The sequence below is a fragment of the Metopolophium dirhodum genome, chromosome 2 (genome assembly GCF_019925205.1).
Source record: "Metopolophium dirhodum isolate CAU chromosome 2, ASM1992520v1, whole genome shotgun sequence".
NCBI lineage: Eukaryota > Metazoa > Arthropoda > Insecta > Hemiptera > Aphididae > Metopolophium > Metopolophium dirhodum.
This window is the reverse complement of record NC_083561.1, coordinates 11,459,712-11,484,643: the sequence shown is the minus strand read 5'-3', so window position 1 is coordinate 11,484,643 and position 24,932 is coordinate 11,459,712. Positions and strand designations below refer to the sequence as shown.

The window sequence follows — 24,932 nt, the reverse complement described above, 5'->3', positions numbered from 1 at the left end:
TATGTCCGCTTCATAATATACGAATGAAACGTTATGTCATCCCATTATAATATCACTTGTACATATATACGCACTTTAGACCTGATAAACAGCCTATATGAGTGCATCATATTATGGTCGAGCCATAATTATTTATTCTACCACTAAATAATAAATATATGCAGATACACAAAAACTCTTAAAATAATACCTTAAGGGTAGATACTGGATTATTGTATGTATATCCAAAGTTTCTGTATATACATGATGCGTGCTATAATATACAACAAGTCGAATAAAAGTCTAACAAGTCGTACGCTTGTGTGTACCAAAATCTCGGTCGGTAATGTATTTTGGTTATTGGACGTAAATTCATCCCTATTAATTTATTGTTGTTCCGTTAAGACAATTGTAAACACATCTACGTGTTGTAATAGCTAATAACTGATAAATATTGAATTGGACTTTAATGCTACTTATAAATTATAATACAACATGATCAAATTAATATATATTAATACGGATTTGAATTTATACACGTCATGTGCCATTACAATATTATGAGTGCACAATGGCCAACAATACGTGCGTCTTAGAAACCATATTTTTTTATACAATACGTATAGTTCATATGGACAAGGTGTAGACAATAAATAATAATAATAAAAAAAAGTAAATTTGACGTTAATGGGTGTTGAATGTTAACTATAAACCTATTCGCTTAAGCAACTTCGGCTTTGCTGTGCACAATTAATATATATTACAATTAATAATAATTATTATAATAATATTATATATTTTACAAATAGATAATATGCGTTAATAATTTTTTTTTTATTATTGTTCAATTGTTTAACTTAATAATCACTGGCGATTTACGAGTGACGAAAACGTTTAGTTAAATCGAATAATGCTACTCGTATGTAAATATTGTACGTCGAATATATCATATACCTATAAAGTATGATTTCGCATTTCCGCCGACCTTATTTTAGAAAATATAGTTGTGACGAAACAGACATTTATTTAAAAGGTCAGCGGTGAGAACATTTTGAATTTCTGATCGCCGGTCCACGCCAAGTCACAACGCGCATATTATTACGAAACTCGAACCTAACTGAGATTTGCGACAATTTTCGTGTGTATTCATTGCAATAACATTTTTATTTATACTGCAGATCGCAATCATTAAGAATGCAACGTCGATGTACGTATATATATATATATATATATATAGTACGGTCATACCTATACTCTGAGCAGCAAACGGGCATTTGATATAGGTATACATAGATAGTATAATATGCTGCCATTATAATATTATAACCTGCTGGCGTTTGGTCTCTGCACTAGAGGTCATTTATTCGTTTTATGCAAACATATTATATATATATATATATATATATATATATTGTATTGACGTGCATAATCTTATGCGGCCGGTGCAAAAATATTCTCTAAACCGGTTTTACATTTTCGGGAGAACAACGAATCGGTGGCAAATGCGCTGCTCCCCGTGAGTGTGCATATATATGTTATATATAGGTATACCTATATACCACTATGATATATTACATTATATATTATATTATATTATAATATGTACATGCAGTTTGTCGTCTGCTGCATAATCCATGCATTCGAAATGATTCGTACCAGGTATATAATATACATTTATATTATACTCCTATTTCCTAGCGAGGAAAACGTACAGACAGATTTTCCAGGGAGGGAGAGATGGATTGTGAAAGAGAGGTAAGACAATTATATAAGACTCAAAATTATACGTCATTAATAAACATTATCCAATTACTAGCCAAGAAGTGTTTTCGTACAGAGTCCCTGCGGCGGCCAACTACAGTGTTCCCACATAATTACCTTGCCCTTAACTCGCGCGTGTTGCAGGTTTCGCGCAATTCATGTTGCACGTCTGATAATATTCTACTGCACTTTTATGCATATTTATTATAATTTTAATCTTGCATAAAAACTGCATCCAAACATATTTTTTCTTCTTCCATAATTCCTACTCCGCCGTGTTTGTATTCTACAACAAGCTCGCGCGTCGTCCATGTGTTTGCCCATACGGCTATACTTATTTTTGTACGTAAACAATGTTACAATAAATATTACCTACATCAAAATATATTTGAGTCGAGAAAGAAGACATTTTATTTTTTTACAGGGCGTTGATAGTTGGTTAAACGAATGATATAAGAAAAAAAAACAGAAGAAAGCGTACAACTGAAAGGTGGCAAAAAAACTATAGTCGCTTAACGGTACAATATACATGTATTATAAAACTTATATGGGGGTGCAAAACCGTTTTATTTTACACCAACCCTTTTCAGTAAACAGGTCGTTTTCTTTTTTTTTCCCCTAAACGGTTAAATTTACGAGCTGTTTCCTCATTTTTTTTTTCACTGGATTGCCAGCAACACGACGGCGGCGACAGCGGCATGGTGCAGTGTAGGGGTGGCGGTATAATATTATATAAAATTTGGACGATCAACAGGCAAATTCACACACACAACACGCACACAAATATACGAAACGATATTTAAATGCTGCTGCCACCATCGCCATTTCCGTGAACCATAGTATATAATATATATCGGACTGTTGTAAGTACAGTATATACATATATTAAATATATAAGTATATTATATATTATATATATACGTGTTTATATAGTATGGCCATGGGAGTTGCATTTTGTAAATTATGTAAGCTAGACAGTAGACAGACACTATACGGGCTGTTGACCTTGGGATACTTTACTAGTCTGCCGGGCAAAATTAATATGTGCATGATAAATTCTAAAAACGTGGACAGGTGAGGCACCGCTAACGGGTGGCGCGAACTGCGTCTGGCGACGATGGTTATTTTATTATTATTGTTATTATTTTTTTTTTCACGTACAAGTATTTATACCTAAAATACACTCACAGCATACGTACAGGTAGTTGTCATTGCGTCCAATAAGGAGCACAGACAATTTATGAATATAATTATAATATCTACCTATATAATATATAATATTATGTACGATAGGTATAAGGTATATTATGTATTTTTAATGTACTAAATATAAAATAATATGATTGAATAGGTAGTTAATCAATTTTTGCACTATACCTGTTTTGCATAGTGACTAAATAACTTTTTATAGAACAGGCAATGGTACCTAATAATTCGGATAAAAATACTACTGTATTGAAAATAAATCAGCAGATACAATTTCTAAACCTTTCATTTCAACGTAACAAATCGATATGACTATATATTTGCATACTTCAATTTAAACAGAAAGTATAATTTATTAATTAAAACAGTTTCAATGACAAAAATAAAAATATTTTTTAAGTACAACATTACATAATTTGTTCATATATTTATATTCTAGAAGCAGACTGACAACTCACAAGCCACAACTGGTAGGACTCTAAGAGAATGTAATCCACGAGATAAAAAATATAATAATGGGTAAAAAATGTTCTATTAGGTATTTAGGTACATATTATTATTATGTTTCTATAAAATCCCAAAATAATTGAGATAGTAAGATACATCAATACATCATAAGTCTAAATAAAGGTAATATGGATAATGCACTAAAATGAAAAAAATACTTATCGTCGTAAAACCACGATAAAATATATAAAAAAAAACTAAATATCTTTTAAAATCTCCCAGTCGTATACACGTATATGTATATTTGATTGAATATTAATCTATCTATTCCAATTTACATTCTTGTTTCATAAGTATAAAAACAATATTGGAATGGAATTTGCAACAGCGTATGAATAGCGCGTGTATATAATAAGTAATAACATATAATAAGATAATATAACATAATATAACTCTTACTGTGTAAAAGTGGATTGCTTTCAAAATCATTTTTTACGATCAATTCCTATTATATTATAGAGAATATTTGGAACCTAATACATATTATACATTATAATATATACATTCTGTCCTTCTATATATTATATTATACACTTCATTATATTATTACATTATCATATTCATATATATACATATATAAATCCAATATCCATAAATAGGTACAGGTACACCATACATCATTTAATCACGATATGCACACTTCGATGCTAGTGCGTTATAATTAATTGTTTAATTATAGGTATTCTATTTTAAATCATAATAATTTATTATTCAGTTACTTCATTAAATTTTATTCGGATAGGTACTAATTTACTATTATACGCAGATGTAGTCGCAGGGTGTGCCCTTTGCAAGATTAGGCTCATAGGCTCCACCTCGGGCATCAAATATTTGGATAAATCTTGTTTCAACAATCAACTTCAAATAAAATGCATAATATTGCATAGGTGTATAAAATAATGAAATTATTATAATCGTCAAAAGTTTCAAAAGTGATGTACTGATGTACACATTACAATTAATTTATTCTATATATTTTTATATTAAAAAAATATACCAAATATACATCTATTGGCTTTGAAGTATTTTTTGGAGTTAAAGTAGTTTATTTAAATTTTAATAATTAATAATGATATTATATGCCTTTTTTAAGCGCATAAAAGAAAGAATAAAATCCAACATGTACCTACGATGCTGCTTTACCTAACCACGAAGGGATAAAACTGGCATATGATCTTATCCATCAGATACAAAAATTGTTTAGTTAAACACATTATTATTTTTATTATTATTAAACTAATACATAGTTATACAACACATAATGTATGCACATAATGTACGAACACATAGAACAAGAAGCGGGTAAGTGGGTATTGCTCTGTTGTACTTAGGGGTATAGAATCACTGTAATGGATGTGATAAATGTTAAATTTGAATTTAATAATCCTAGTTATAAATTTAAAATTATTATTTACTACCTTGCTAGGTATACAAATTGAGCATTTTATAATTTTTAACTACAAAATAATTTGAAAATTTTCGAAATTTTGATAAATGTTCTCAAAAATTGAACTTTAATTACTTATAGAAAAAAATCGAGCATATGGATCTTTAATATTTAGCAACCGCTATATTATAACAACTTATAAGGATCCTCGAATTAACTTTTCAAGCTTTTAGACCCAACGAATACAATTTTATTGACATTTATAGAATAAAAAACTAAAAAAATTTCAAATTTCAAATGTCTATAAATACTTAATTCAAAATGAGTTTGAAAATTATAAAATAAACATTTACAAGATAAATTGTATGAGAATTTATTAATTGACGGATGAATATCCAATGTCTAACTTACCTATATAACTTAATCTACCTATATTTAGAAAAGAAAAATGTCTACAATATAATAAACACCATTTGAGTTTATAACATTTTGGATGATGTACAATGTGCGTTTAATAATTGATTATTGTTGTTCACCGCTCAGAAAATTGATAATACGCTGCGCGATAAAAACAGTACGTAGCAAATAATATGATTCATATCATATTTGCAAATAATAACATGTACCGTAAAAATTATTTATCATTTTCAATAATATAATATATTGTTCATCAACGCTATATTATTGTTATTCTGTTATAAAATAATATCCTGAAATTCTGTACGGAATATTATGCATAATAATTGTATTATTAAATAATATTTTAATAATAATTGTGGTAACCATTTGCTTATAAAATACACCACCTGGTTATGTATAAATAATAATACAGGAACTTTCATCGCTGCCACCGTTCTTTGCATTATACATATTACATATTATAATATTATATCGTATCTATACGTTATACGTTACTAATTAATAATACGGTATTATTTTTATTCTCGTTGAATTATATATAATAATGTACTCATATTAATTCGCCCACTATATAAAATAATAGGACTGAAGCAAAGAGATAGATATCGTGATAATTCCATAATGCGATTCTATTATTCGCTTGTGAGTTCTATTTTTAATATCCATTTAAAACTTTACCAAATTAACGCGGTATTCGGAAAGCCACTTATAAGTAATATCATATAATATGAATATAATATTATTATTATATTATAGTAATAATTGTGCAATAATTGACGATACGGCGTGTCGGTATTTATTATAATAGTATGTGCTGACTATTGATACGTCATTAAAACGCGATTTTCTTCTCCTGACCTGTACCACAAGCACCACCACGACCGTGCAGTACCTATGTATCATGTATATGTACCTACGACGCGAAACCTCGTCGTCGATTTTTCCACGCGTCGCGCGTGAGGTAAATAAGACGATCCCACGCGAGTGATAAAACCGGTTCCATTTGATAGTGCGATAATCAATATATAATAACAATAATAATATAAGTAATACAGTGGTAATCACGTAATAAAAAACGATCGTTTAAAAAACCAAGTACTAAATTCATACACACACACACACACGACACACATATATGTGCAAGGTGCGATACGCTCGCGAGCGTCGGATGAGGAATATCAACCATCCGTGGACGGTATATTTTTGACAGCCATCGCGGTGATTTTATTCGTGACGGTATAATATACATTATTGTTTTAGTACCCTCGGCTAGATCTCTGCAAGTCGTAACCACCGTCTGGCCGTTATTTGGGAACCACTAATTCCTAGTGTCGCACTGTCGCGTCTGCAGACGTGCACACACATAGTAATAATAATAAATAATATATATATTATAAATCGCACGTGTACGTGTGTGTGCGTGAGCTTGTGCGTACGTATAGCTTCGGCAATAATATAATACACGCCGTGACCGGACTTAACCTCCCGGAGCCGAACCGAAAACGATGGGCAGAGGAGGAGGAGGAGGAGGAGAAGCAGCAGCCGGAGGCGGAGGAGAACTGCATATTTCGGCGGTCCAGACGAACGCCCGCGCGCCCGCGTTTGTGCACTCTGCGGCAGACGCTGTTACAAGGTTACGACACACACACACACACACACGCGCGCGCGCGCAAGTAGGTTTGGATGCGCACAATTTCGTCTGTATGACGCGAGTGGTGGCGGCGGCGGCGGTGGTGGTGGTGGTGGTGGTGGCGGCGCGGCGGTTGTGCAGGCGACGGCTGCGGTGGTTACGACCAAGACGACGACGACGACGACCAAATTGTGTGCGTGCGACCGTATAATAAATAAACCATAGTACGAGTCGAGGGGCTATAATAATATAAAATAATAAACGCGCGCGTCCATCCGCCCTGTCCCGCCGAATTATAATAATAATATCCTTGGCCCAGGTCGAATACGCGCCCGGCCGCCGCATATACATTTTCGCGTGTCCATTGTGTTCGGCTCGTCGTCCACATGGATATATTATAGGTATATTATACGAGAAATGCACGAGATGACCTGCCCGCTTGCACACGCACGCACACACACACACACATACACGTTGACCGTCGCGTGGTTAGGTAACAACAATATAAATGTTGGATAGGCGAAATACTAGACGGGTTTTCTGGTTTCATTTTATTTTTTTCCACGTGTAGAGACAGGTACTGAATTTTTTTTTCTCGTTCGTATATTGCACCGGGTCAGGCTCACCGCCACGTTAAAAAAAAAAAAAAAAAAGAAACATACAAATAAGAAACACACACACACACATGCACAGGGGAATCCATTGTCGAGAGATTAGAAACGGCGATTGTACGACCAAAAAAAAAAGAAAAAGAAACAAAGAGTATTATTATTATTACTATCGAAAAAAAAAACCTAAATGGTTGCACTATTGTTCGAAACGAAACTAGAGAATTCGGGCGGTTGCTGCAATTTCAACGAAACGGGACTATTGTGCATAGACAACAAGGCCAACGGGATTCAATCGTCTAAATAATATACTAATTCGTTTTTCTAGGTCGTCAGCCGAGATCTCGAACGGTTTCTAAACAGTGCAACCGGTGGCGGGTGGCGTCACGAACATACTATTTTGGTGCAATTGCCCAAACAATTTCAAGCTAGTGGGTTATTTTGTTAGGGTTGTTTGTTATTACGTAATTTCGTAAAAATATTTCTATATTTAACTATCATTATTTATTGAATATGTAATAATTATTTATGTTGATATATTTTACTGATTTACACTAGGATTCAGTTAAATAGGTAACAAATCGAGCTGTATTGTAATAGGGGAACTGGGAAGATAATATTAGAATATTTGTATCTGTAGTGTATTTATATTATTGGCAGTTATGATGGGTTAAGTAATAAAACATTAAAACGTATAATAACCTGTTACATTAATGTTGATATTGTAAAATAACACAAAAATATTTATTTTATAATAAAAAAATTTATTCATAGGCGAGTTTTAATTGTACGTGTGTGGCCGTGAGGGTGCACCCATAATGGTTTCAATATTGGACATTATGGATAAAATTTTCGAGACTTTCATTGATGTGCAACTATGTATTAGGAATATAATATTATTATTATACTTTATAATTATATCTTAGGGGTAGGACATGACAATATTTAAACAATTTTAAAATCGACGTACCTATTTAATATTGTAGCGTCCTCCCGGCTCTCGCGTAGTGTAGGTAGTGTTGGTGGAACAGTAAGAGGTAAAGTTGTAAAATAACTGCGTAGACTTGAATTATTATCAATTGTTTATTCAAAATGCAAATGTTAAAATTTAAGCTGTAAATGTTTATAGGTATCAGAATATTCGGATCAATGAACACTTTTAAGTGTCTAGAAAATACACGATTTAAACTCGTTTACTTTTGAAGTCTCAAAATATCTCTGATCAAAATTATTTTAAGTCCAATTATATATATTTCAAAATATCGACAGGCGTGAAGGTGCTCGTCCTAGTTCTGGTAAATCATGTCTGAATATGGGATGTTGGAGGCCCTATACCACTCTACTTCTCCTGTCCCTTACTTGCGATAAGTGTATACAATTCGATAGTTCGCTCCCACGGTCGTGTTTACTACCCACGCTCGCACATATGCTTCAAATGTCTATTTACAGCTGTACTCATAGATATGAATTTGTTTAACTATCACACGTATTACATCATATTATGGTAGACCGTTCTATGATCACTGCGGGAGTCTCCGTTGCTCATGTACACTTGTCGTATACCAAGTTGGACTAGTGTAATTATTACTAGACCCATATGGATCCTTTTCCTACTACATATGATATATCACCCTCGCATCTCGTCTCTCTGAGGTTATCCATTTTTACCATCTGTGGTTTAGTCTATGTCGGTAATATTAGAATTTTAATAATAAAAACCCTTCCTTCTCAGGAGTTAGGGTTACTGATTTGTTATATGGCAAGATGATTTCAAATAGTGTAATTATGTATAAAGTGAGTAACCAGTACGTAGCAATATAACTGTAGCAGTTAACCTAACTGTGGTAGATAATCTCTGGGGTATATCGGTACCTCATAATAATATTGATTGAAATTGAAATAAAAACATAATTAGTTCGTGATAAACTATTGTCGATAACACCAGACAAATTGTCCGATGATTTTTTTTAAAGTGTTGAATTATAATATAATATATCTTAATTCGAACGATTGGTTCTCAGTTATTACTATTTATGATTTAAGAATATATACTAACCATGATAATACCTTGGGTTATAAACTATGATTATTTAAAAATTATAGGTAAGTATTATAATTAATTAATATTAATATTTCATAATGTATAAAAATTGTCTGACATCTGAGATATAATAAATAGAGTAGGTAAGCATTTTAAACATTTCATCTAATTTGTATTTAATGTAAAATCATTTTTAAGAACTAATATCCTTAGTACAATGGTACACAAAGTTTAATAACTCAGAAATTACTCGTTCCAATTTCAATTTAAATACATTAAGGTTTTCGAAAAAATCATTTACTTAACTATTTACCGTAAAAAAGTGCTGTTCTTATATGAAAAAAGGAGTTTTAATCGAAATACTCCCTAAATGGTATTACAAAATATATGTTTTTAAAATATAGTCCTTATAAGTAGGTACTTTTCAAAATTAAAAAATTAAAATTTTGAATTGGGATCAATTAAAGGGTATGAAAAGTGTTTGAATGCTTGGTAAACTTCCCTGTGTAATATACAATGCGCAATTAATATATATAATTGATATATTATATTTATAAGCATGCTAATATGTATACTATAATATTATAATCTATGGTAAATAATGTTAACTACACCATTACGAAATATGTAATATACGTCGCGCTGTTTCATTTTTCAATTGTATTATTGAACAGTTGCAATTGGAGACCTCGTTAAAAATGATTACAAATTGTCGAAATAAAAACCTTCGAATCGTTGAATACTAAAAGTACTAGGTACCTATATCAAAATCTAGCTTGACAAAAATATAATGCAAATTCGAAGAAGACAGATGTTTGTGTTTTGCAAAATAATAATATAATTTGCAAAAGAGTGAATAATATTGTTGAAGTATAGCATTTATAAATCACGCGTCTGAGACTCCGAAGGTGTGGGAAAAGGATTTAGAAATAAATACTGGAATAGAATAGAATTATTGAAGAAGTGGTTTGGAATCGAGCCAGAATTTGAATTTATATTTTATAATAAAAAAAATGTGTACCTACAGTAAAATATGTAGAAAAAATCAAGAGTTTAAAATAAAAATATAGTTGTTTGTTAAAACTGTTGGTAAACATATTCGTTTATTTTATAGGAAATTAAAAATTATTCAGCCATGAATATTTAAGTAAAAAAAAAAATAAAACTATTAATGGTAGACCAAATACTAGGGTTTGGAGGTACACTGGTTTGAAGATAATTCTGCATTTGTGTCAGACAGATAAATTATAAACAGGACTAAGGATAGATACCACCACTGGTTAGATTAAAAATACAAGTAGGTAGGTGGTGTTAACATTTCAAATATTTTCGTATCAAAGTATTTTATATATTGATATTTTTATACAATAAATAATATATAGTTTATAAACATAATATTATATATTATAAGAAGATTTAGAATATTTTAAATAGTTCATATCCAATTTAGGTATGCCATTATAATAATAATATAGGTAGGTATACTATATTATAGTCCAGTGTAAAATATGTATATTTATTTTAAACCTTTCTTGGATTACTGACTATATAGGTATACTTTTAGCTGATGATATCAAAAAAAAAAATCATAAACACTTAGCATTCTAGCAATATTATATAGTATCCATGTATTTGTATTAATATTATGTAGGTATATTATGTAGAAAAACATTTTCTTTCCGGAACAAGTAGTCGTCCGAACCACACGTGGTGTGTAATATTTTAACACGATAATGCCGATGACTGCTATTAGACCTATTCACGGTCTGGTTCGATTTCGATTGAATTTGAGTAGGTGGGACGAGTTGTATGCTTGTAATGCTGCCGCGCCGATTCGGACGGTGTAGGACAAGGGATTATCCATTTGTTGTATATTATTATTATTATTATTATTTTATTTTATCTTCTGCACGACACAAATGACGACGTACATTCTGTGTACGTCAGTCAAATATAAAATCTTTTTTCTACATTCCTTCGACATTCCGGAAGACATTTTATAACTAATTATTATTATATGTCATATATTTACGATTTCGTTCCAAATCTCATTTTATTATTCGTTTGACGGCAATAGTTTCTAGTATGCTGTCAAAAAATTACAATTTAAATAATACACTTGCAATTCTGTGTAAAAAATTATACCAAATATATTAATATTGTGATGTTGAATAATAATTCGTTACACTTTCGTAAATGCACCTAACTTACTAAAGAGTAAATGTTTTTAATTATTGATTATTAAATCTGAATCGTTAAAGAATATTAACATCATTCGCACTACATAATATTCCTAATCACTTAGAGGTTAACAATCGTAATTTTAAAACAGTTTTGTTTCACCGAAAAGGAAAAATTAAAATCATAATACCTACATAAATAAATTGTTATTCGTTGACCGATCGAAAAAAAAAATTTAATATGTTCAGTTTATATAGGTGCTTACATTATTATGACATAATGCTGAATCATACGTAATAATGCATTTTTATTGTTATCGTGTAATATTATACTCATTTATGTAGTATGTGCGCAAATGCAGTAAACGTGCAATGAGTGTATTGCCAGCAACTATATATACTGAGAATTCTTTAAAAAAAAGTAGAGATAAGGCAGAGAAAGGGGTAGTCTAGCGGTTTTCCTTTTGAAAGTACTCAAAAATTCTCAGATTTCTAGAAACCATTTTATGAATTCGTATTTTTATATTGGTTCAAAAATCTATACTTCAATAATCTGTAGTATATATTCACGGTACTATCTATACATTAAGTTCATTCAAAGTAAAATAACTAACAAGTTAAAAACCTCTTCACCGATGTATTATATTATACCTACTATATACATGCATAATATTTTATATACAGCCATGCAGGTCCATATTAAGGACCTGTTTGGCCTAAACAATAATAAATAAATACACCATTTACATCACGTTAATTTTCGTTTAAAATGTGGGATGTGTGAAGTCAATCTGCAGTGGGTATTTTTATATAATAATATTTAGAATATATGTTTCGATTTTTTATTGCATAGGTACGTGTACGTAAATACCTATTGGCGGTGTAACGAGTGGCAAATGTAATGTATTTTATTATATATTTTATATATTTTATATGAACGAATTTCGTCTCAGTGTGAAGGCTTGTGCTATATAGTAATAATAATAATAATAACAATAAAATAATAATATTATTTTATTATTTACGCTCTATCGAGTTGCCACGCCGTGGAATGCCGTGAGCCCTAATAGTGTCATACCTACTGCAGAGTACCTATGTAAAGGATCGACTCGGAATCGGTAAATAGAAGATAAATGGGATTGAAACCCCGAGAGACGGAATACCGGTCATAATGCACATGCATGTGGAGTGTAAGCCACCAACGACGGTACAGGTGTTTGGAGGATTTTCAGGTAAAATTCAGGCATTATATTCTATTATACGCATTAATATATATTTTGTATATAGACATAATGTGCTGCAGCGTCAGCAGGAGACGGGTTTGCTCAGAAATTACAACACTATATGGTCGAAATGTTATAAAATGTTCTCTTTTACTTTCGTGTATAATGTATATAAATGTATAATATAATATACATATACATGTGTGTGTATGAGCCCCGCCGCGTCGCGTATTCAATAGAAGGAAAACCAATGAGCGGCATGTGCAAAATATAATAATAATAATAATAATAAAGAGAAGAAAAAAAATGTCGTTCGGGAGTCGTGCCCATACTTCTACTGCAGCGGTGGTAATACGGTTGGCCCGATCATCAGACGTGTAGGCGCGATATATATACATAATGTATGAACGAACAGTCTTTTGGCGATTATATGTATTGCAACCTCAAAAACGACAAATAGTAATAAAATAAAACAACGATTTATTCAAAGCTATACTGAAATAACATCCTGTGTCTCGAACATGCGTCGTAAATCATTTCCATACATACAATTTTGCAATGCTAGATGGAATAATTTTTTTTAATGTAACCAAAATTTCTAATGGGTTTCATGCGACGTGGAAGGGTAAATTATTAATATACATTGATATTTTGATAGTTGTATATTATAAGAAATGATTGCTGCAAATTGCTCTCATGAAAAAATGTACTATCATAAATCATAATTTACTTGTATATCAGACAATCTCATCAAAAAATAAAGTAGTCTTAATTTTTCATTATAATATATTATATTAAGATTAAAAGAAAGAACAATATAATTTTACATTCTTGTATTTATACATTATACGTGGGGTATAAAGATTTACGAAATTATAATGATCTTTAATTACGAGTATCAATTTTTTTTTAATAATATATTATATTACATTAATCTTAGTATTATTAATGTCATCGTAATATAAACCTGAGTGGTTTCAGAAGCTCCGTATAATACCCAAAGTATTCCTGCACCAAATACAATATTTTTAAAGCGGATTTTCAAAATCGTCAAAGATAATTTTAAAATAATACCCTTCAGAATATACTGGACTAACGAAATTATAGGCATGTAAAAAAAAGAAATGTATTTCTTTAATGCAATAATTTATTTTTTTTTTTGGGGGGGGGTCTTCAAACCCGTAGATATATAGGTCTACCGAATGACAATATATATGAACTAAAACACTTTTGAAATATTCGTTTGTAATATGTATTTAAATACAATATCGTCTTTTGTTAAGTGAATTATTTTTTATATTTTATTGTAATGTTTGCAGTATAGGTATGCTAAAGTTATATTAATATTTTTGATTATATAAATATATATTCCTTCTTTGACGTAACATTTTCTTTGTTGGATAATTTTCAACAAAGGAAATATATTGTAATAATAACAGGGGAAATTATTATTTATTGCTAATTTATGCTTATGTTTTGTAAGATATTTTCTTAGGCTACAAAACAGGTTAAAGCGTAATTGTAAAAACGTATACTGTGTTACTCTTAATAAATTGTGTTTCGCGGTCTTATTATTATTGTATGTGTGTCAATATTGTTATTATAACTAGATGTATTTTTTTATTTTAATTTGTGGACGAAAGATAAATTTGTTGAATACCTTCTATACTTAATATATAAATGTATATCCGGTTTAAGGCATCACATCAATGAACAAATATTTTGTGAAAAGCATTTTTTTTTTTAAATGTATATTGTTATTATAACTTATAAGTACTAAAGTACAATGTACATATTAATATTATTATTATTAATCAGATAATTCTGATTTAATAATATTTGAATCCAACTTAGAAAATAATGAATTTAATCTAAATGTCACATGCAAAAAAATTGTGTAACAAAAATTCAACGTTCTAAATAGAAAACAAGGACAGAGACTAGAGAGAAGTGAATTAATTAATCTAAATTTTAATGTTCACACGAGAGTAACGCTTTTGCGTCATTAAAAACAAGTTATTTTTATTCATTGCTGTGTCATACCTACTGTTTTTGTTTCTCATATTAATCGTATTTAATAGTTCTTGGACTTAATTTATTTTTTAATTTCATACATGAAATACAATTCCCATTTTAAGATTGTAATTAGATAATATAATTAAGACTACCTTAAGATTGAACTAATTTGTAGTTTAAATAAATTAAATAAAAAGGTCGGGTTAAAAAATTGAAATTATAAAGGTTAAACTGAAATATTATTCAATTAATGTAAATTCTGAACAAAATATACCTACTAAAACCACTGCACTATTCACCCATTTAAAAATCGATTCCTGAAGACTTTTTGACCTTTTTCAATGGGCAATTTTTTGTCTAACGCGGTGCAGTTGGATTTAACTTTATTATTCACAGAAATGTTGCATTAAAGTGCATTCAACCGAGGTATAATTATTACAAGGGAGGGTATGCACTTACAACCTTTAGGATACGCATTGAGTGTTTTATAAAATATAAAAAGGGATATTTTCAAGTTAGGGTTTCAAGCGAAAAAGAATATAATATGTTTGACGGTATATTGGCAACAAACTATTTATTAAATTATTACCGGAACACTTGCAACACCTTCATGCGTGTATTAATTACAATTTATATCCAGAAATAATTGGAGATTTTATGAAACAATTTAAATATGTAATGCAGTTGAAAACAAATATCTAACAATTTTATGGAGATAGTAATAATTTTTAATTGAATTTAAAAAACAAATACATTAACATTTGCATTGCGAACTCAGTAAACCATATCAATGTATCATAATAAATAACGAATAGTGAAATTGCAGGTCGTGTATTTGCATTTTTTTACTGAATGGTCTAAAATACAGCTAGATATTATAGGTATCACATCTGAATCATAACATAACGAACTGAAATTTAAAATCATCATAATATATATTTTACATAATTTTCCTTTTTTAGAAACATTAGTATATTATGATGAATCTATTATTTATCTATAAATCGGTTTTTAAATGCATCATAACTCATAAGTATTTACCTATTTACATTTTAGTTATAATTGTATTTGTTCAACATTTATGTACTTGTTTATTTGATTTTGATTTTTGAATATTGTAAAAATGCATTCGTTTTAAATTTATTCTATTTATGCATGTACGTTACACAGGTGTTATAAAATCAAAAAAAATCATTGCATACTTATTTTGAAACAAAAACGATATAGCAAAATAAATATAATACATAATAATATAATATAGCTAGTTATTATACTTCTGAACATGCAGGTATAAATTCTAGTTTGAATTTAATTATATTTAGTTTTTATTTATAATTTCCGTATATGAACGGGATTAAAATGCAGAAAATATTAGTTTTTATATCAGTTTTGAGTATACTACACTTTGAGAAATTAATATTCTGGTAATAGAAGTTTGTCGATAAATGATTAATATATAAGTACACCTATTGGCTATTATACCGGTAGATTAATCTAAACGAAACAATCTAACGTCGGTATGAAAACAAATCACGAATAATTACAATGTACCTACTATTGTATTTGTATGACACATCAATTTTATATTTAGGATAATGAGAATTTATTATTTATATTTTACTATAAACTTAGAACAAAAGATAAAAGTGTAGAAAAATGAATGTTTATTGTGAACATTTATTATGAATACCCTAAGAATTCTAAATAAATACTTGAGTTCTTAATATTTTTTTAAAATAAGCAGATCAAAAAAAACCCATTAAATTATACATTTTCAAAATTCAACCCAAGTTTATCACCTTATATGTGTATCGGTCATCTACATTATTTGAAAAGAAAAAAAGTGGTTTTGGTTTTCAAATTATCTTAGAAAGATAAACGTATTAAACTATATAGTTATGACCAAGTATATGATATTCAATAATAATTTATTTATTGTACCTACTCTTTTATCATTTATGTAAAGCATATTAGTATATAATTATATAGTTGTTTTGTAAAGACTAATAATTGGCGTTATCAGAAATTTAATTCTACTTATTAATGGTTCACATAGTCTTGCGAAGAATACGATTTTGAACATGTTTACCAAACACCAATTCTGGACACATTATTGTAACACCGTGCAGACCCCTTGTTGTTATATTTGAATTTGTAAAAAGTCATCAAATTATTCAATAATAATAAAAAATATTAATATTGTAAGTACCTACCGTAGTACATTTAATCAGTCCGCAATATTTCTACGTAAGACTTGCGATAATAATTATTGAAAAAAAAAAATGGTAAAAAATCTTGTACGCTAATATTCAGTGCAATACACCATTGTCGTATTCATCGAACACGTAACATATTATTATACGTATTGATAAGCATCCGTGTGAACAGTTTTGGTCGTAGATAGCCAGATAGGAGTACAAAATATATATCGTGATCGAGAGCATAATGTTATTGTTGTCGCATTACACTTACGGCGTTTCTGTACGGCCGGAAAAAAGCAACAAAATCTCAATCCGGCCGGGGCATTTAGCGAATAAAACATTTCGTTTCGTTGAATAATACAGTGAGCAGCACGCGCATATTATAATGCGCAGACTAAAAATGCCGAAGAACATTTGGTTGAATATTTCATTGTCTGCGCATAAATACAGAGTTGGCCAATTTTTTAATATATGCATTTATAATTCGACGACTACAGTCATTGCACCCTCTTTTCGCTCGGCGGGACATGCACCCTTGCATCACGTGATACACATATTATACAGGGGGAGACGACTACGATTTCCACTGGGTATATGTAACTCCACGGCGAACAAATATATATATTAGATAAAAGCCACGTTCGTTTAGAGAACGCGCGAGTCTATACGTTTTCAGCGTACCTACCCTTTTATGTCGGTTTGCACGAATAACAGAATCTTCATTCGAAAAGCAACTTGAGCCTGCAAGACGCGCGTGGTTACCGTCTTACCGATTAAAATAAACCTTTAAACTCGCGAGGGCCCGGGGGACACTTTATCGAATTAAACGTGAAAATTATTTACAAGTATTCCAAGATGGCAAGATCGAATGTTCAATACGATGCATATACATAGCGAACAAACATAATATACGATATATCGGATATCAATTTATACTACCTATACTTATAATATTATTTCAGATATACCAAACACGTAGGTACGTTGCATTAATAGTATTATACATATTAATATTTTATACACATTATTAGCTATATAATATGATACCTATGTGTAAATATTATAGTGTCAACTTGAAAGAAAAGTGTAATATACCTATACAGTATACACAGTCCCTACATTTATTTTTGTCATCAACTTTGATTTATTTGAAGGTATTGAAAGCACAACTAGAAAATATAGTGTATTTATATTATTTAAAATGTTAGAATTAATTTCGAAGTATTTAGTCATATGCGAATTTTGTCGTCTTTGGGCATTAAAAACGGTAGTAAACTATACAGACACATTTTATACGCGTACATGCAATAAAATATATGTGTAGCCAACTTAAATTAAATTTACCAAGAGGGTTGTCGTATAAGGCAGACATCCCCTTAACACATAGCGGTGTGCGTTTTATAACTTGTGGTACAATCTGTGATGCAATAAAGATTAAACAAATTTATTTAAAAGTGTTTTTTTTTTTTTTAAATACATTTACTGGAACGGATATAATATAATAGGTATAAATATATTTATATATTAGATCTGAGTATCGATTGTGAGCCATATGGCGATACTGTCATTGACATTTTTATAAAAATTCGGTCCGTTACTTTTATTTTAAGAATTTTCGCTCTGGAGGTCGAGTTCATCGAAAATTTTCGGATTGTTCGAAACAAAATTTACAATTGTAGTTCACGGATATTTATATTTCTAGATATAATTCAGCACGGCCGAGTTGAACATTTCCGTCGCATGTCACCGAGAAAGTCGCTGTGCAGCATTGACGACGTATTATAACGTATACGTAAGCCATTACAATAAGTACATAATAACACCTCTATGTTCATATATATAATGCACTGCGTTTTGTGATTGGCGTGAGCGATTTGTACCACACCGCCGTCGAATTTCGGTGGATGTCTTATCAGATGCTGCACAACGACGGCGGTGACCTAGGGTAAATCACGTATATTATTATAATTTTTTCCCTCCACCGTTCCCGTGCAGTCTCGTTCATTTCCATATGTCTATTTACGTACATTTCGTGAACGATCGCGTGGGACTTATACTTTGACTGTTGTTATTATTATTATGCACAAACGGCGGCGGCGGCGGCCTTAGAAAACGAGCTATTATACAGTCTCCGTCGTAGATCGCTCGTCTCTCGGTACGCACACAGACAATCGGTGCAGCGTATTGCATGTGTGTCTGTGCGAGGCGGTCGGTCACAGACTTGACCCGGTGAGATGGGAGGAAAAGGGTTGAACGAGAACGATAGACCGGGAGTTAGAGGGGGGGGCCAGACATCGAAAATTGGTCGACGGCCAAATATATAACACACACACACACACACACACATATATTATATTATTATATGCATATAGGAGAACACGCGGCATTAGGAACTACGACTTATCGGGACTGGTTTCCCCCACGCCGAAGCTGTCATAGCCGCAGCGCAGCGCAGTCGTCTCGGTCGTCGCCAGACGTACAACTATAATAATAATAATAATAATAATATGTGCATACGCACAAGTCAAGTAAGTTAGTGGTACCTAAAACGCGACTACTGCATACAATTCAATAATATTCACGGTCTATTGTATATAGGTTTTTTTTTCACCGAAACCCCATTATAATTAGGTAGGACGCGTACTACTATCGAGAACGGAAAAAAAAAAAAAAAAAACGTAAAACCGATTAGAGGTATATTATAAAGAACGGAGAGACTCTTCGGACGGACGCGCGTCGCGCAGTACAATCTTTTTACAATCTATTGTAATATTATTATCATTATGGGCAGAATAGGCGGTGTATGCGCACACACACACACACACTCACACACACACACACGCACGCATTCATTGTTTTTAATACGTGTGCGACGTTCACGCGCCGCTCAAGCCCGGCAAGCGATCGCGCCCCGGTTTAGCGGTAATTTATACGACTGCCGCCGCTGACGCAGACGCCGCCGCCGCCGCCGGACCCGATGGCGATGGCGGTGGGGCGGCGGGGAGAGACCGTGCCCGACATCGACGCGCGCGTAAATATTACACTATAGTCTAGGGATCTCGGAAAACGGCCGGCGGCCGTGTCTGGTTACGATACACCAAAATCATGATATATAGTTTCGTATATTTATACAAATACATATTGTAATACACTCATATACACCATTAATGCATGTAAACAACGAAGTGGGTTCGTTTGCCTTCGCGCTCACAACACAGACTGCGGACAGTATAGTCGAGCGTTTTCGTTATACCTAATAATAATTTTGTTTCATATTATATACATATAAAACACGTTTTAATATAATATATTTATACGGTAATAATAATGGTGTCGACGCAGTTTTTCCAATCGCGGTGTATGCGCGCGCGCGCGCGTGTGTGTGTGTGTGTGTGTGTGTGAGTGCGTGCGCACGCCGTGCAGACGGTCACCCATCCGAAACGGCTGCGACGACTGCTCGCTACAACTCAATTAACCCGAGACTAAACATCGCGCGTTACTAGACGTTTTTCCGGTAAATATTTTGTCCGCGCGCAGGAATTTGCCCCACCCACCATATCCAACCCATCGTCCCCGGTGTAATCTCTCGCTGTAATCCCGAGACGTCCAATAATAATTACATTACATTGAATCACACACACACACACACACACACACACACACACACGCACGTGCGTCTGCACAGCTCTCGAATAATTTCCACGATGCAATAATCCGCTGTTGCACTAATTAAGTACAGGTACATACCTACCACACTCCCCAGTGCAGTGTTGGTCACAATCATCCGACTTCGTGCACCTGTTGGTGTGCTCTCGCATACAGTATCCCAAGGTCGCCCGAAGGCGTTAATTCGCCGTTTCGGCATGCTACAGAGTGTATTATAATTAATTTTGTTCGTTACACAGACACCCCGCAGACGCGTGCACATTATAAGTGTATTTTAAAATGCGCATAAGAGCTCCGATTTTATTAATAAAAAACACGATGCATACTAATTGTTATGTACAACAGTATGATATAATTTGATTTGGAATTTCTTTCAGCTTTTCACGAAACGAATAAAATTATGAGCTATAAACTTTTTGTTAGTTCGTAATATTATTATATATATTTATTTTTTCATGGCTATATTAACGCTGCAATCGAGCAAATTGAAAATTATTATAATTTTCTTTAATAATAGTAATAATATTATTACAAACGTATATAATCATCCTATACCATTTACAGATAATAATGAGATTTTCCTTTTTTATCTAGTCATACACTGGGTTAAATAAATAAATCATCAATAAATGCGATTGGTACTTTGTAGCCTGTACGACTAGAATTATTTTAAAATACGGAGTATTTTTTATGCACTATACATATATATTTTATTTTAAATGCTCAATGGTTAAATTGAATTTGCACAGTATGCTATTATTTGCAAATTTAAATTTGAGTAATAATGAAAAAAGATAAGCGAAATTAATGTTATTTACTAATTGTTCACCCGGCATAACTAAATTTGTATACGCGTAAATTGTATAATTAATACATAATAAGATTCGTCCAAGCAACATAAATGTATACTTAATGACATAACGAACGTATATATTATTATGAAAAACCGTTAAATCACAGACTTAAGAGCAATGTAGACGACTGCTTGGTATAAGTCACGGACTACATTAAAGAAGTCGATAGGTTTTACGGCACATTCTTGTCTGCATTACCAAACAAGTTGTAACGAAAAAAAACGGGTTATGGTTCTACATAATATACGATAACACACACAATTATACTATCAACTAACACTTACAGTCATCATCATAATATAATAAAATACTTATTCCAAATTAATATAACAATTATCTAAATCAAACAAGATACATTTATTACCTAGTGAATGTGACAAAATGATTTATTTTTTCATTTTTCATTTTTGTATTATATATTTTATTACACAAATTTAAAGTTTACATTAATATAATAAGTTGCAAAATGCTCGAATATTTGGCTGTAGGTATACCATGGTTTTACGGGAAAATGTGATGTTGAACGATATTATAATCTGACGGACGAAAACCATCACGATGACAATTCAAAACCTTAAGTCTTGGTTAGCAAATCTAATGGGTTTAAATCGAAACTATCGAAAGTTTAGAAAAACATTTTATTTTAGTATATAATCTATACAATACATTTATAATTAGCCACTTTTTATTATGTTTTGAGTTATTGTTTTTAAATAAAAAATGTTTGTTCAAATTAAGTTTGGTATTAATTTAAAGCCAGACTTAAATTAATATTTTGAATAGTTTATAGAGTTGGGGATAAGAAACGAGGAAACAAACAGCCTGCAGACAGGTGTGAATATACATATTTAATAGTTGATATCAGTGTAATAATTGTATTTCATGTTAAACATATTAAAAGTATTTTAAACAAGATAATAAATTAATAATACATTAATAAATTAGTGGCTGAAAAAAATCGTAAAATATTTACAAGAAAACTGTTTTTTTTTTGCAGACCACTCATATTATACTACGAAAAATTGGCACAAGATTTTAGGTTTATATGACGTATTAATGATGGAAACTAATTTATATTCGATTACCTGTAGGTATTTTTACAAATATTGATTTCACGTGTTTTTATTGCCTCATGCCCCTGCATTTGAGTTGAAAATAAAAGTAAAAATCAACATACTATATTGAAGTAGACTAAAAGAAAAAAATTACAAACTAACTATTTTGTTCTTAAAATATAACCTTCATCAGACCTACGCGTTTTTTAAAAAAACTTCGATAGTCGACCATGACACTAACTATCTATACCCCCGTACGACTGTATAAGTCAATGACAATCGTATGAATTAAACTTACCACGTATTATATTGTAAAAATGAAAATTGAATAACCACGTTTATTTTAAACATTATATTATCGTCATTTGGGTAAATATAGGTTATAGTATCAGCTACTGGCTATAGTAGCGGGATGGAATAGGGCGGGCCGCAAATGATTGGCGTAGAAAAGTCTTCGGGCGCTGGAGAACTAGGGGTTGTTTAGGTGACGACAACGGGTGTACATAAGAGCTGGTACCGCACCGAAAAGTAGATATTCGTCATGTGCGTATAATATGATAAACGAGTATTATAATAATTTCATCGATATTCGGTATAATATTAAACCGATCCACTGCGAACGTATAGGTAATGAAAAAGCAAAAATGTGTATATGATATACCTGATATCCGTATTGACAAATATCAACAGATTATTATCAAATAAATAAATTATAATATAAAATAAAAATATAGTTGTAAGTTATTATTACCTGGTGTACGTAGAATCTGGCAAATTAAATATCCGTAAGTCTTGCGTGGGAAGGGTCGGCAAGAGATCGGGCGATCGCGATTCACACACCACAATTAAAACGGTCACTATCACTATATATCACAACTACGACTACCCACTACCACGCTGTTCTTGTATAGTGTCGAGCTGAGATCGTTCAAGGCGACTACGGTGGTAGTAGCACACCTATTACAGTGGTGGTGGCGGTGGAAATCGAGGTGGTAGTATAGTGATGGTGGTGGTGGTTGTGTTGGTGGTGGTGGTGGTGGTGGTGGTAGTGGTAGTGGTGCATAGTTCAACAATGGGACGAAAAATAAAAATCTCTTGTTGTGGTGCGCCGCGGCGAAGGGGCAGCTGCAAATCGTTCGAAGGAATTCCGGGTGAGGTCGGTCGTGGCGGGCTAGACGTAAAATAGTTGACGGCGACGATAAACGTGCGCGCGCGCGTTCCTCACGGGGTGCAAACGAATAACTAGTTTTTGTAAAAGGGAAATAATAATAATAATAATAATATATAACACTCGGGTATAGCCGTCGTACAATACTACTACAAGACTCGTCCGTCATCCATACATGCCCACATTCATACAACACGCACACAAACGCACTATTATAAGGGACGAGACCGGACAGCATTATCATTTGTGTTGCTGCCGTTGTTGCACTACGGCTACTATAATATGTATATATGACGCCGCCGGTTATTGTTGGGAAAGAACCAGACGCCGTCGTATATACATTGCTGGTGCCGCAGAGTTCGGCAGCATAGGTACCTCCGTATACGTGTTTCAGGTATGTTTCATCTCAGTGGGGTTGATTTCGTGCACAATGCGCGTACATATTATACTCGCATAGGTATATATATCCATAATATTATATACTTATAATATATCCTGTATACGTGCGTGAAACACGAAAATAAAGTGTGTGTGTGTGTGTGTGTGTGCGTGTGTGTGCGTGCGGCGCTCCACCAATATTTCTCTAGTCGCCCTTGAGATTTCAACCAGGGGGTAGAAATCTTTTATACATATATTACATATAATCTACGGGCGTGTGTAATGGCCGCGTCGTTTCGGCGGACGCGTTTCGTTTCCACGAAATGAAAATGACAATAAAATGTGTTTTGGTATATGTGATTTTATTTTCGCTTACTGCCCCGGTCCTATACAAAGTATATTTATTTCGTTACAGGTGGAGCAATATAATACGCACGTGAAATAGGGACCAGCAACATATAGTCGTTGGACTATACACAATAAAATATAGCTTAAAAATCGTACCTCAATAATATTATTATCACGTTAGCAGAAACGCGAATCACACGTTAGAATAATCATTGCATAGGTAATACGATAATGTTGTCAAAATAGGAATTATTGAAACATCTGAAACAAACACGTCAACAAGGCATATAATAAAATAATAATA

At 32.0% G+C, this 24,932-nt stretch overlaps 1 protein-coding gene across 1 annotated transcript in view; it reads right to left on the bottom strand.

Annotated features, from left to right (window-relative positions):
* Positions 1–23,677, bottom strand: part of LOC132939470 (broad-complex core protein isoforms 1/2/3/4/5-like) — an 81,132-nt gene extending 57,455 nt beyond the window's left edge. The window contains exon 1 of the mRNA XM_061006642.1: positions 23,486–23,677. The gene's annotated coding sequence lies outside the window, so the exon portion shown is untranslated. The remainder of the gene's footprint in view (positions 1–23,485) is intronic.
* Positions 23,678–24,932: the final 1,255 nt, after the last annotated feature.